This window comes from Pseudophryne corroboree, chromosome 5 (assembly GCF_028390025.1).
Source record: "Pseudophryne corroboree isolate aPseCor3 chromosome 5, aPseCor3.hap2, whole genome shotgun sequence".
Classification (NCBI taxonomy): domain Eukaryota; kingdom Metazoa; phylum Chordata; class Amphibia; order Anura; family Myobatrachidae; genus Pseudophryne; species Pseudophryne corroboree.
The window spans coordinates 265,751,166-265,765,672 of NC_086448.1; the positions used below are offsets into that span (position 1 = coordinate 265,751,166).

Here is a 14,507-nt window from a genome sequence, read left to right on the forward strand (position 1 = left end):
GCGAATTTGAAGTCCAGCAAATCGCATTTCTAGGGTATATTATCTCCTCAGAAGGTTTCCAAATGGAGGGTTCTAAGGTACAGGCAGTCCTGGATTGGGTGCAGCCCACTAGTTTGAAGGCGCTTCAGCGTTTTCTGGGCTTTGCGAATTTTTATAGACGGTTCATCGCTGGATTTTCGTCTATAGTGGCCCCCTTGGTGGCACTCACTAAGAAAGGGGCGGATGTTGCTCACTGGTCTTGTGAGGCCAAAGCGGCCTTTGCCCGTCTCAAAAGGGCATTTGTCTCGGCCAAGGTGCTGCGACACCCAGATCCAGAGCGTCCTTTTGTGGTAGAAGTGGATGCCTCTGAGATAGGTATTGGGGCAGTGCTCTCTCAGATGGGGGTGTCTGATAATCGCCTTCATCCCTGTGCTTACTTTTCCCGTAAATTTTCGTCTGCCGAGATGAATTATGACGTGGGTAACCGGGAATTGTTGGCTATAAAGGATGCACTCGGGGAGTGGAGACACTGGCTTGAGGGGGCTAAGTTTGTGGTCTTAATTCTCACCGACCATAAGAATCTGGCATATTTAGAGTCAGCGAAGCGGCTCAATGCCAGGCAAGCACGATGGGCTTTGTTTTTTGCTCGCTTTAATTTTTTGATAACATATCGCCCTGGGTCAAAAAACATCAAAGCTGATGCGCTCTCGCAGAGTTTTGCTCCAGTCCAAGAGACCACCGAGGAGCCATTGCCCATTGTGTCCCCATCATGTATTAAAGTGGGCATTACCCAGGACCTCTTGTCATTAGTCCTTAGAGCACAGGAGCAGGCTCCTCCAGACCTTCCGGTAGGTCTCTTGTTTGTGCCTCCTAGGTTAAGACAGCGAGTGTTCCTGGAATTCCATGCCAAGAGGTCGGCAGGGCATCCGGGTATTGCCAGAACTCGGGAGTTGCTGTCTAGGGCGGTGTGGTGGCCCTCGGTGGCTAGGGATGTGGATCAGTGGGTTCGGGCATGTGACGTTTGTACCCGAAATAAAACTCCTAGAGGGGTTCCTGTCGGCCCATTACATCCACTCTCTATTCCATCTAAGCCATGGACACACATTTCAATGGATTTTGTGGTGGACTTGCCCAAATCCTCGGGGATGACAGCCATTTGGGTTGTCGTTGACAGGTTTTCGAAGATGGCGCATTTCGTTCCACTGGTTGGGTTGCCATCGGCCAGACGCCTGTCTGAGTTATTTATGCAGCATGTTGTGCGCCTCCACAGGTTGCCACTTGATGTGGTCTCTGACCGTGGATCCCAGTTTGTGGCCAAATTCTGGAGGGCATTTTGTTCTGATCTCCAGATTTCTGTGAGCTTGTCGTCAGGCTACCATCCACAGTCTAATGGGCAGACTGAGAGGGTGAACCAGTCCTTGGAGCAGTTCCTCAGGTGTTATGTCTCCAAGTGTCATACTGACTTTGTTGCTCATCTGTCCATGGCGGAGTTTGCCTATAACAACGCGGCTCACTCTGCTACAGGGATCTCTCCCTTCCTTTGTGTGTATGGGCATCATCCTAAGGCCAATTCTTTTGACCCCCTGGATTCCATGCCTGGTGGTTCCTCTGTGGTTTTGGCCCTTAGGGGTATTTGGAGGAAAGTTAAGAAAGCCCTTGTGTCTGTGTCATTAGTGACCAAAAGGGTTTTTGATAAGCGGAGAAGACCCTGCAGCTTTAAATTAGTAGACTTCGTCTGGTTGTCCACCAAGAATTTGAAGTTGAGACAGCCATCTCATAAGTTAGGCCCCCGGTTCATCGGCCCTTATAAGATCACCAGGGTTATCATTCCGGTTGCATTTCAGTTAGATCTGCCCCGTTCATTGGGTATCAATAAAACATTTCATTGTTCCCTTTTAAAACTGGCGGTTAGTAATCCTTCTTCCAGTGGAAGACCTTCTCCTCTTCTGATACGGGGTCAGAGGGAGTTTGTGGTTGAAAGGGTTCTTGACTCCAAAATGGTTCGGGGTCGGCTGTCATTTTTGGTGCACTGGAAGGGGTATGGCCCGGAGTAGCGGTCGTGGGTGCGCAGTTGTGATTTTCATGCCCCCAGACTGATACGCTCTTTCTTCTCGCAGTTCCCCGATAAACCCGGTGGTAGGGGTTCTTTGACCCCTCGTCAGAGGGGGGGTACTGTTAGGATCTCCTGTTCTGTACTGCCACGTCGCCATGGCAACCGGGAGGCAAGTGTTAGCGAAGTAATCTGAGCATTCCTGACACTAGGGAGTCACCCAATTCCTGAGCCTTTGGGCTTCCCCGTTCATTTTGTGTTTATTAGTTATTCCATCACCTCCTGTGTATGTTGTGTTATACTGTCTGTGAGTTCGTTTTGCCTCGCATCCCTCTCTGTTCATACACCGGTATACTCCTGTTAGCACTGGTGTGCGTAACACAGTTATGTGTATGTATGTGTATGTACACATATGTATGTATATATGCATACACATATATCAGATTTTATTTAACACTAAACACATATAGAATAAAAATTATACTAGTAGTCATATGCACATTTAAATAATTAGTGATAAAATTAATAAAATTTGATCATTTAAAAAAGGCGATTGGGATGAGAAATGGGTAATTTCACTGTAAAATTCATGTTACGGTTATGAGTTTATATTAAACTAATGTTCTATCAAAGGTGGAGAGGTTAATATATTTTTCAATAAATTCGTGTCATAATCATAAAAATAACTGTTACTGAAGTTCATCATATTACTTATAACACTCTCGGAGAGAATAAGGGTTATCGAAGTTTATCATGTCCCTTATAATACTCTTGGAATAGTAGAATAATAAATGTATATGCATTTCTAATTGAGAAAATGTTTTTCACATATAATGAATAGCGGGGAAGGGAAGCCAAGAGGCAGCATCTCACATGTGGGCTTGCCAACCCTAGAGGTTGGTAGGTGACCGTAATACTATTTAAACCACAGGCTGAGATCAGAGGTTGCTAGGATATCAGGATGCCATAGGTTGACATTAGAGGTTGCTAAGATACCGGGACGCGATTCCCGTTATGCAGACAGTCGAGACCACGTGATTATACACATCAGGGTGTGCGTACTGTGTCACGTGTCCACGATGCGTCACACACCAAAGGTTGCTAGGATACAGGGACGCAGTTCCCGTTATGTAGATAGCTAAGATTACGGGATTATACGCATCGGGGTGTGTGCGCTGTGTCACGTGCCCATGATGTGTCACACACGGAACTTGGAGCCAAGCCGGCCCATTCAGCATCAGTGACGCTTAATGCGTCAGAGTAGGTAGAAACGCCCCATTGCGCTTTCGACCGGCATTGGTGGAATGGGACGTGTCGGAACGGGAGGACACGTCTCATGACGCGATGTGCATTAAAGGAGGTGCGGCTCGAGGGAGAGTCTGTACCAATTAAGGCAGCTCTCTCTCTGACTCCTACCTATGAAGTGAAGAGTCGAATAGGGGAAGTGAACGAATCAATAGGTGGAACGCAGATTGGAACGCATACCGGAAGTATGCTTGTCCGATCAGGTGTAAGCATTTTAGCACCTCTAAAAGTGGTTTTAGATCCGTGTAAGGTATAAAATAAATGTTAAATTGATATTAAATAATCACTACCACCTAGGGATCTCCCTAGAAAAAATATGGATTTACAAATAAAGTCTTTCAGCTTTATTCAGGCTTATATAATTATGAAGAGCGATCTAATTAAAGGAAGTGATGTAAGTGTGCTAGCAGCTTAAATAACAGCTGCAGTAATCACCAATTCATTCTGTGACTTCCAGATACAGCCAAAATCTCCTCCAGGGTGAGTCCTCATATCATTTCTATCTGTTTCATCTTGTGAAGGTTTTAACTAATAATTATGACTGTAATCCTTTTGCTGGTTTGTTACTGAGGAGTGGGGATTTTTCTTATTGCTAAAAGTGGGCCCTTATAAGTATCAATAACACTTTGACTTTTGATAAGAATGACTTTATGAGATCTGCTGGATTTAGCCATTATTCTTAGTATTAGAACTGAGCCTTCTTATGAATAGCAATAGGGTTGTTGGTTTCTTGAAAGGATTTATTCTGTAAAAAAAAATTTTTTGTAAACTGCTACTATTTCTATTTGTGTTCTCTATGTGACAACGACAATGTTCTCATTTCTCTGAAAAGATTTATTCCTTGAGATCTATTTGAGGAAGTCGCATCTTTTATATTCCTGTGATTATCAAACCAGCTATTTGAGTTTTGGTATGTACATTTATATATTTGTTAGTGATTTTTTATGACTGACACACCTTACACTAAAAATTAAATTGAGGTTTAAATTCTTTCAGAATTTCATGTGAGTCAACATTTGAACCACTAATAACTTTGATTATAAGAACTGGAGACCATACTTTAGGTATGTTTATAGTAGGATTGGCATGACCGTGTAATAAATTACATGGATAAGTATCTCTATATAAATGCCAACATTTATGTGTTTCCTTTTAGCAGTTTGCTAAAACGCCGGCATACATGTGGTCGGCACTCCCAACGGACTATAATCAAGAGTATTACCTAGACGGCCTTTAAGGAATCATGCTTAATTAATTTTAAGGTATGTTATCTCCTATAATCAACTGATAGGTTTCAATAGGTGAGAAACCATTAAAAGTAGTCTACATTTGATTCCCTTTTCCTTTTCTATCAGGCAGTGTTTACAAAAACACTATTATTCTATAGATTTTATATCCAAAAAGAATTACCACTCCGGCTAGGAGTCTGAATATAGGAATTCCACCTACTAATTCCTGATAAAGGAGACTGTGATTAATTCCCATTTGAGGTATGTTTTGTGGTACCAAAACAGATAATAATAACAATGTTTCAGTAGTCCCATCAAACAAACACATCTTAGAATGTGCTATTCATATTTCAGGTTACGTTCTGCCATATAAATCCATCGAGAGTGAATTAGCCTTTTTTCTTATATGCGGTAGGTATACATTTTTTTTCATACCACATATATATATATATATATAAGTGCATATTTATGTATATACATATATGTATATATGATATTCCTATTTCACAATAGCAGTTTTTCTTAAATAGAATATTATCTTGTCCCCAAACAAGTTACCCCTGATGAAGTCGATAGGACGAAACGCGTTGGGTTTGTCAGTCAGAAAATCGCACCCTAGTTTGTGAAGATACTCCCTTCGAGCTCGCACCTTGAAAAAGGTGAGGGAGTATCTAGAATCCATCTTACAAACATGTTGGTTGTGGCTGTGTTTTATTGATATAATTTTATATTGTGTACTAAAATTCATATGTTTAATCATATGTTATTAAAATAACTTTTTATTAATTGGCCTGTTGGCCTCTTGTTTGGGTGACTTTTTGGTGAGGGGTGTCTATAACAGGTCCCCAGATCTAAACATCCTCCAGTCCACATTTTCTGATGAAATAAACGCTGGAAGAATTGTGTAATTACATCACATTACTAGCGCACTTGGGAATCTGTGTTTTTCTATATATATATATATATATATTTATATATATATATATATTTATATATAGTTGCAAGAAAAAGTATGTGAAACCTTTGGAATTTCCTAATTTGGGCATAAATTGGTCATAAAATGTATTCTGATCTTCGTCTAAGTCACAACAATAGACAAACAGTCTGCTGAAACTAATACCACACAAACAATTATATGTTCTCATGTTTTTATTGAACACACCATGTAAAGTTTCACAGTGCAGGGTGGACAAAGTATGTGAACCCTTGGATTTAATAACTGGTTGACCCTCCTTTGGCAGCAATAATCTCAACCAAACGTTTCCTATAGTTGCATGTCAGACCTGCACAACGGTCAGGGGGAATTTTGGACCATTCCTCTTTACAAAACTGTTTCAGTTCAGCAATATTCTTGGGTTGTCTGGTGTGAATCGCTCTTTTGAAGTCATGCCACAGCATCTCAATCGGCTTGAGGTCAGGACTCTGACTGGGCCACTCCAGAAGGCGTATTTTCTTCTGTTGAAGCCATTCTGTTGTTGATCTACTTCTGTGCTTTGGGTCGTTGTACTGTTGCATCACCCTTCTGTTGAGCTTCAATTGGTGGACAGATGGCCTTAAGTTCTCCTGCAAAATGTCTTGATAGACTTGGGAATTCATTTTTCCGTCGATGATAGCAATCTGTCCAGGCCCTGAGGCAGAAAAGCAGCCCCAAACCATGATGCTCTCTCCACCATACTTCACAGTTGGGATGAGGTATTGATGTTGGTATGCTGTGCCTTTTTTTCTCCACACATAGTGTTGTGTGTTCCTTCCAAACAACTCAACTTTGGTTTCATCTGTCCACAGAATATTTTCCCAGTAGTGCTGTGGAACATTCAGGTGCTCTTTTGCAAACTTCAAACGTGCAGCAATGTTCTTTTTGGACAGCAGTGGCTTCCTCCGTAGTATCATCCCATGAACTCCATTCTTGTTCAGTATTTTACGTATGGTAGATTCATCAACAGAGATGTTAGCATGTGCCAGAGATTTCTGTAAGTCTTTAGCTGACGCTCTAGGATTCTTCTTCACTTCATTGAGCATTCTGCGCTGTGCTCTTGCAGTCATCTTTACAAGACACCCACTCCTAGGGAGAGTAGCAACAGTGCTGAACTTTCTCCACATGTATAGACAATTTGTCTTACCGTGGACTGATGAACATCAAGGCTTTTAGAGATACTTTTGTAACCCTTTCCAGCTTTATGCGTCAGCAATTCTTCATCGTAGGTCTTCTGAGAGAGCTCTTTTTTGCGAGACATGGTTCACATCGGGCAATGTTTCTTGAGAATTGCAAACTCAAAACTGGTGTGTGTTTTTTTAGGGCAGGGCAGCTTTAATCAACACCTCCAATCTCGTCTCATTGATTGGACTCCAGGCTGGCTGACTCCTGACTCAAATTACCTCTTGGAGAAGTCATTAACCTAGGGGTTCACATACTTTGTCCACCCTGCACTGTGAATGTTTATAAGGTGTGTTCAATAAAAACATGACAACATATAATTGTCTGTGTGGTATTAGTTTCAGCAGACTGTCTATTGTTGTGACTTAGATGAAGATCAGAACACATTTTTTGACCAATTTATGCACAAATCCAGGAAATTCCAAAGGGTTCACATACTTTTTCTTGCAACTGTATATACATATATATATATATATATATATATATATATATATATATACCAATGACCTGATTTCGGCCAAGTCCAGGGGCCACTTCTCTCTGCTCATCCTTCTGGACCTCTCTGCTGCCTTTGATACTGTAGATCATCCTCTCCTCCTGTGCACACTCCAAAACGCTGGCCTCTCTAGCACTGTCCTTGACTGGTTTTCTTCTTACCTCCCTAACTGCTCCTTCTCTGTGTCTGCCTCCAGCACCACCTCACACCCTTCCATCCTTCCTGTTGGTGTCCCTCAGGGTTCTGTCCTTGGACCCCTTCTGTTCTCCCTGTACACCTCTTCCCTGGGTGCACTCATTAACGCCTTTGGCCTTCAATACCACCTCTATGCTGATGACACAAAACTCTACCTCTCCTCTCCTGATCTGTCCCCCTCTGTCCTCTCCCAGGTTTCCAGCTGCCTCTCCGCAATCTCCTCCTGGATGTCTGAGCGCTCTCTGAAGTTCAACATGGACAAAACTGAACTCATCATCTTCCCCCCATCCAGAGCAACACCCCCAACCAATATCTCTACCACTGTTGACAACACCACCATCTCCCCCGTTCCCCAACTCCGCTGCTTGGGTGTCACTCTTGACTCCTCCCTCTCCTTTGCACCCCACATCCAAGCTCTGGCACAATCCTGTCATTTCCAGCTACGCAACATTGCTCGTATCAGGCCATATCTCTCCCAGAGTGCAACTAAACTCATCATCCACTCACTGGTCATCTCACGACTTGACTACTGCAATGTTCTCCTCACTGGCCTCGCTTGTTCCCATCTTGCTCCCCTCCAATCATGTGCTAAACTCTGCAGCTAGGCTTATCTTCCTCTTCCGCCGCACCACATCTGCCACTCCCCTTCGCCAAAATCTACACTGGCTCCCATTCCCCTACAGAATCCTCTTCAAACTCCTCTCCCTTCATACTCCCTCCCACCCCCCACGGTCGACCAATGACCGTCGCCTCTCCACCGCCCTGGTCACTGCTTCCCATGCTCGTGTTCAAGACTATGCCCGTGCTGCACCCCTTCAGTGGAACGCACTCCCCCGCTCCATTAGACTCTCCCCAACCTTGCACAGCTTCAAACGGGCACTAAAAACCCACCTATTCATCAAAGCATACCCTCCCGATGCATAACCCAGTCCTGAAGCCGCGCCTCCACCCCCTGCCTCTTGCCGTGAACATCTCAGCTTTGCTTGCATACTGCCATCAGGCTAACTCCCGCTTGCCTGCACCTCTTGTCATCTGTCTGTCGCCCCTCCCCACTAGATTGTCAGCTCTTCAGAGCAGGGCCCTCTTTCCTCTTATCTAAGCCCTCGTCTCGACACATTTCACTCGCAGCTCTCCCCTACTCAAAGACCATCTTTACCCTGCTAGTAAAGGCTCATCTCCATCTTTGGCCACCAGCCTCTACTAGTACGATGATCACTCCCTCAATACTTACATCTTAGCTGTATTATGTCTTGAGAATGTGTGGTGCTCTGTTACCTGTACTCTTTTTCTGTTATTTATTTACTGTAATGCTATGTTTTGTCTCCCTGTACTGTCCTTTGTACGGAACTGCGAAACAAATGTAATAAATAAATTATATATATATATATATATATATATATATACATATATATATTGGAAGAAATAGAGAAAAGATTTCCCCAGGGAGCTTGTCGTACTTTGATATGTACAAGTTTACTAATACAATCTTAAAATTGACGTTTTATTGTTATTTAAAACATACAATTGATAAAAACTGTTTGACAATTTGCCCAGGTTGACAATAAGATATATTTGTACAGACAATAGTTGTGTTGATATTATTCCATTTCAATCAAAAAACAGTAAATGTTCTTTCCTGAAGCAATGACAGAGACCCTGTCCTAACCCAACGTGTTTCGTCCTACAGACTTCATCAGGGGTACAGTATGGTCTAGATAATACAAAAATATACCATAAACATCTTTTCATTGTATGTTACAAAAATTTTTTTGTTCATACCACTTTAAGGAGTACATTAAATACATACCAAAGGATCAAAATTTGGACAAATCTTTCGTGTCTTCAAAGGCAATATAATAATTTTTTAAAAATGGTATTGGACCAGATTTCACTGTATGGAATATCTGTAAAATCATAACATGTGTCATACAAACTGTATAACAGACTACGATATATGAAGAGGAATAGGAAGTAGATGAGCCTGGTGGAACGCACACCAGTGCACCTTGGAGTGCAATTATTCAATCATCCATCTATTTTTGGACAGTTGCAATTGTGCCCACTTCTCTTATGCATAATAGGGTTAATTATGTAACATATATAATAAATCCAACTAGATATACCCATACCAAAGGGCAAAAAATAGGTATAAAACATAACTTAGTTAATTACTATTCAAGAAGTGACATAGTACACCATGAGGTTTAAAAAGCCAGTGATTTCAGCCTGCAGTTTATACAGCAGCTCAGAGTGTTACTGACTGGAGAGAGGTAAGCATGTCAACTTTATGGTTCCCCATACCTTTTTCTGATATGTTATAATTATATGGGTTTCCATGCCTTTTTTGATATGTTACTGAATGTATCATTTTTTCAGTGTATGTCACACTGTTGTGTTACAGAATTAATTTGTTGGAAACAATAGAAATTGTGATTTTTATGCATATTAAGGTATAAATAACTACCTTCTATCCCTATACTAACTCAATATTCACCATCATGTACTAAAAAATATATGACATTATAGTCTGCACATTTCTCTGTCTAATTGGCAGGTACTGTTACAGCCATTATGCTGTTTTGATCGAGAGTTGTACAGATTGGTTAAATTTAGAGATTATTCCAAAGAAGGTCTCCCCCTCTTTTCCTGATTTTTTTCTGATTTTTTCTGAATTTTATCCCTATGGGTACACTTAATAGCCATCAATCTATCAGTAGCATACTATATATGCATTTTTTGTTTAACTACAGGCACAGTGGCGTAACTAGAAATTTTTCTCCCCCAAGCCAAAAAATCCTTCGGCGCCCCCCCCCCCCCCCCATACACCCCGTAATTGGCACTAGCAAAGGTAGAAAAATGCATGCGCCGCAGGCGCGCGCTGGCAAAAAGGGTGTGTGGCTTTGTTGAAATGGGCGTGGCTTTGCGTGGAGGGCGTGGCATTGCAGGAGAAGACTACCTTATACCCCAGTTTTGCAACCTGCACGCCCAGACGTTGGCCACCACAGGAAAGAAAAATAATCCTGATTCATGCCCCTTACATTATTTGTCATTTTTCCTCCTTATAGTAATGCCCAGTATACATTATGCCACATACTGCAATGGCCCTTAGACATTATTCCACACACAATCAGTGATCGCGCTGAGCCCAAAAAAAAAAGTGGGTCCCAGGGACCCTTCACTTTTAAAAATTGGGGTCCTACCGGTCTTTTTCTGGGTCCCATCGGAATTAAGGTTCTTATTAATTTTAATCTTGTTTGGACACTCCAAAAGTGTTGCAAGATGGGGGGGATGGGGTGACAATGCTGCTGGGCTGTGTAGCATGCAGGACACCCTGCACCAGAGCTGTAACTAGACATTTTGGTGCCCTTAGGCAGAAAGTGAATTGGTGTTAGACCACTCAGACCTTAAAGAACAGGTAGTGCGCGCCGTAGGCGCGCCGCAAAATTTTAGGGGCGTGGCTTCATAGGGAAGGGGCGTGACCACATAATAGTGTCAATTCACATTACACCACACAGTAGTGGCGCTTATACACATTGCACCAGGTAGAACCTCCTATGCACACTGATCCAGGTAGATCACGTCATACACTTTGCACCAGGTACAGCACGTCATGCACTTTGCACCAGGTACAGCACGTCATGCACTTTGCACCAGGTACAGCACGTCATACACTTTGCACCAGGTACAGCACGTCATGCACTTTGCACCAGGTAGAGCACGTTATCATACACATTGCCGCTAGGTAGAGCACGTTATCATACACAGTGCGCCAGGTAGAGCACGTTATCATACACAGTGCGCCAGGTAGAACACGTTATACACACTGCGCCAGGTAGAGCACGTTATCATACACATTGCGCCAGGTAGAGCATGTTATCATACACATTGCCGCTAGGTAGAGCAAGTTATCATACACATTGCGTCAGGTAGAGCATGTTATCATACACATTGCCGCTAGGTAGAGCAAGTTATCATACACATTGCGTCAGGTAGAGCATGTTATCATACACATTGCCGCTAGGTAGAGCAAGTTATCATACACATTGCATCAGGTAGAGCATGTTATCATACACATTGCCGCTAGGTAGAGCAAGTTATCATACACATTGCGTCAGGTAGAACACGTTATTATACACAATGCGCCTGGTAGAGCACGTTATCAGCCACATTGCGCCAGGTAGAACACGTTATTATACACAATGTGCCTGGTAGAGCACATTTTCATACACATTGCGCCAGGTAGAACACGTTATTATACACAATGCGCCAGGTAGAGCACGTTATAATACACATTGCACTAGGTAGAACACGTTATTATACACAATGCGCCTGGTAGAGCACGTTATTATACACAATGCGCCTGGTAAAGCACGTTATCATACACATTGCGCCAGGTAGAACACGTTATCATACACATTGCGCCAGGTAGAGCACGTTATCATACACATTGCGCCAGGTAGAACACGTTATTATACACAATGCGCCTGGTAGAGCACGTTATTATACATAATGCGCCTGGTAGAGCACGTTATTATACACATTGCACTAGGTAGAGCACGTTATCATACACATTGCGCCAGGTAGAACACGTTATCATACACATTGCGCCAGGTAGAGCACGTTATCATACACATTGCCCTCAGTGCTGGGTATATGCCCCCCCACTGCCAGGTATATGTCCCCAGTGCCAGATCTGTCCCCCCAGTGCCAGGTATATGTCCCCAGTGCCAGATCTGTCCCCCCCAGTGCCAGGTATATGCCCCAGTGCCTGCTCCCCCGCCCCCCCCCCCCTATGTGTTGGAGGGACACGAGCGCATCGCGCGTCTCTCCTGTGTCCCTCCTGGCTCTCCCCCGGCCGGTCTAAGGAAGCAAGTGCCGTTCGTGAGCCAATCAGAGCTCACGAACGGCACATGCTTCCTTAGACCGGCCACAGGAAAGAAAAATAATCCTGATTCATGCCCCTTACATTATTTGTAATTTTTCCTCATTATAGTAATGCCCAGTATACATTATGCCACATACTGCAATGCCCTTAGACATTATTCCACACACAATAATGCACGACACAATATGCACACACTGTAATGCTCCCGACACATTATGCCACACACCGTAATGCCCGTGACACATTATGCCACACACCGTAATGCCTGTGACACATTATGACAGGAATCGCAATGCCCGTTATACATTATGCTACACACTGCAATGCCCCTGATACATTATAGCACATACAATGTCTGTGACACATTATGACACACACCGCAATGTCCGTGATATAGTATACCATACACCGTAATGCCTGTGGCACATACCGCAATGCCCTGCCCGTTACACCCTATGCCACACACCGCAATGCCCGTTATGTATTATGCCACACTGAAATGACCCTGAGACATTATACCACATACCACAATGCCCGTGATATAGTATACCACACACCGTAATGCCTGACACATTATGACACACACCGCAATGACCGTGATACATTATGCCACACACTGCAATGACCCTGAGACATTATACCACATATCACAATGCCCGCGATATAGTATACCATACACCGTAAAGCCTGTGACACATTATGAAACACACCGCAATGTCCGTGATACATTATGCCACACACCGTAATGCCCATTACACATTAAGTCCTACAGTAAGGCTTCTAATTACTTTTAAATTACCTGCTCGTTGCCAGGGGTTTCATGCACTGGGTGTCATGCTCGTTGCCAGGGGTTTCATGCTCTTGGTTCCATGCACGGTGCCAGAGGTTTTCATGCTCAGGGTGTCATGCTCGTTGCCAGGGGTTTCATGCACTGGGTGTCATGCTCGTTGCCAGGTGTTTCATGCACTGTGTGTCATGCTCGTTGCCAGGTGTTTCATGCACTGGGTGTCATGCTCGTTGCTAGGGCTGTGCTCCCAGTGCCACATATGTCCCCAGTGCCAGATATTCCCCCACGGTGCAAGGTACTCACATGCCCCAGTGCCAAATATAGCCCCCCCCCCATGTGCCAGGTACACATATACCCCCCCAGTGCCACATATGCCCCCAGTGCCAGATATTCCCCCGCAGTGCCACATATGCCCCCAGTGCCATATATTCCCCCCCAGTGCCAAATATGCCCAGTGCCATATATTCCCCCCCAGTGCCATATATGCCCCCAGTGCCAGATATGCCCCCCCCCCGCAAGTGCCAGATATTCCCCCCCCCAGTGCCATATATGCCCCTAGTGCCAGATATTCCCCCCCAGTGCCATATATGCCCCCAGTGCCAGATAATGCCCCAGTGCCAGATATCCCCCCCCTGCCAGATATTCCCCCCCAGTGCCAGATAATGCCCCAGTGCCAGATATCCCCCCCTGCCAGTTATTCCCCCCCTGTGTCATATATGCCCCCAGTGCCAGATAATGCCCCAGTGCCAGATATCCCCCCGTCAGTTATTCCCCAGTGCCAGATAATGCCCCAGTGCCAGATATCCCCCCCCCCGCCAGATATTCCCCCCCAGTGCCAGATAATGCCCCAGTGCCAGATATCCCCCCCCCTGCCAGATATTCCCCCCCCCCAGTGCCAGATAAAGCCCCAGTGCCAGATATCCCCCCCTGCCAGTTATTCCCCCCAGTGCCAGATAATGCCCCAGTGCCAGATATCCACCCACCCCCCAGATATTACCCCCCAGTGCCAGATAATGCCCCAGTGCCAGATACCCCCCCCCCCTGCCAGATATTCCCCCCCAGTGCCATATATGCCCCCAGTGCCAGATAATGCCCCATTGCCTGATATTATAATCCCCCCCCCCCCCTCTCCCCAGCCGCCGCCGCCGCCGATTTGTGGAGGGACACGAAGGGCACAGCCTCTCCTGTGTCCCTCCTGCTGCATCATCTCCAGCGGCCGCGGGTCTAATAGGGGGAAGTGCCGTCCGTGAGCCAATTAGAGCTCACGGACGGCACTTCTCCCTATCAGACCCGCGGCCGCCGGAGATGATGCAGGAGGGACACAGGAGAGGCACACGCTGTGCCGTCCGTGTCCCTCCAACAAGCGGCGGATGGCAGGAGAAAGCAGACTGACATGCGGGCGCTCGTCCGCATGTCAGTCTGCTGT

The 14,507-nt window shown here is 44.7% G+C and overlaps 1 long non-coding RNA gene across 1 annotated transcript; it reads left to right on the forward strand.

The window, feature by feature from the left end:
- The first annotated feature begins 3,784 nt into the window (after window positions 1–3,784).
- Window positions 3,785–5,293, forward strand: LOC134928980 (uncharacterized). The gene is made up of 6 exons (XR_010178180.1): window positions 3,785–3,814; window positions 4,331–4,398; window positions 4,491–4,596; window positions 4,690–4,824; window positions 4,918–4,974; window positions 5,118–5,293. It is a non-coding gene; the product is annotated as an uncharacterized LOC134928980 (long non-coding RNA).
- The last annotated feature ends 9,214 nt before the right edge of the window (window positions 5,294–14,507 follow it).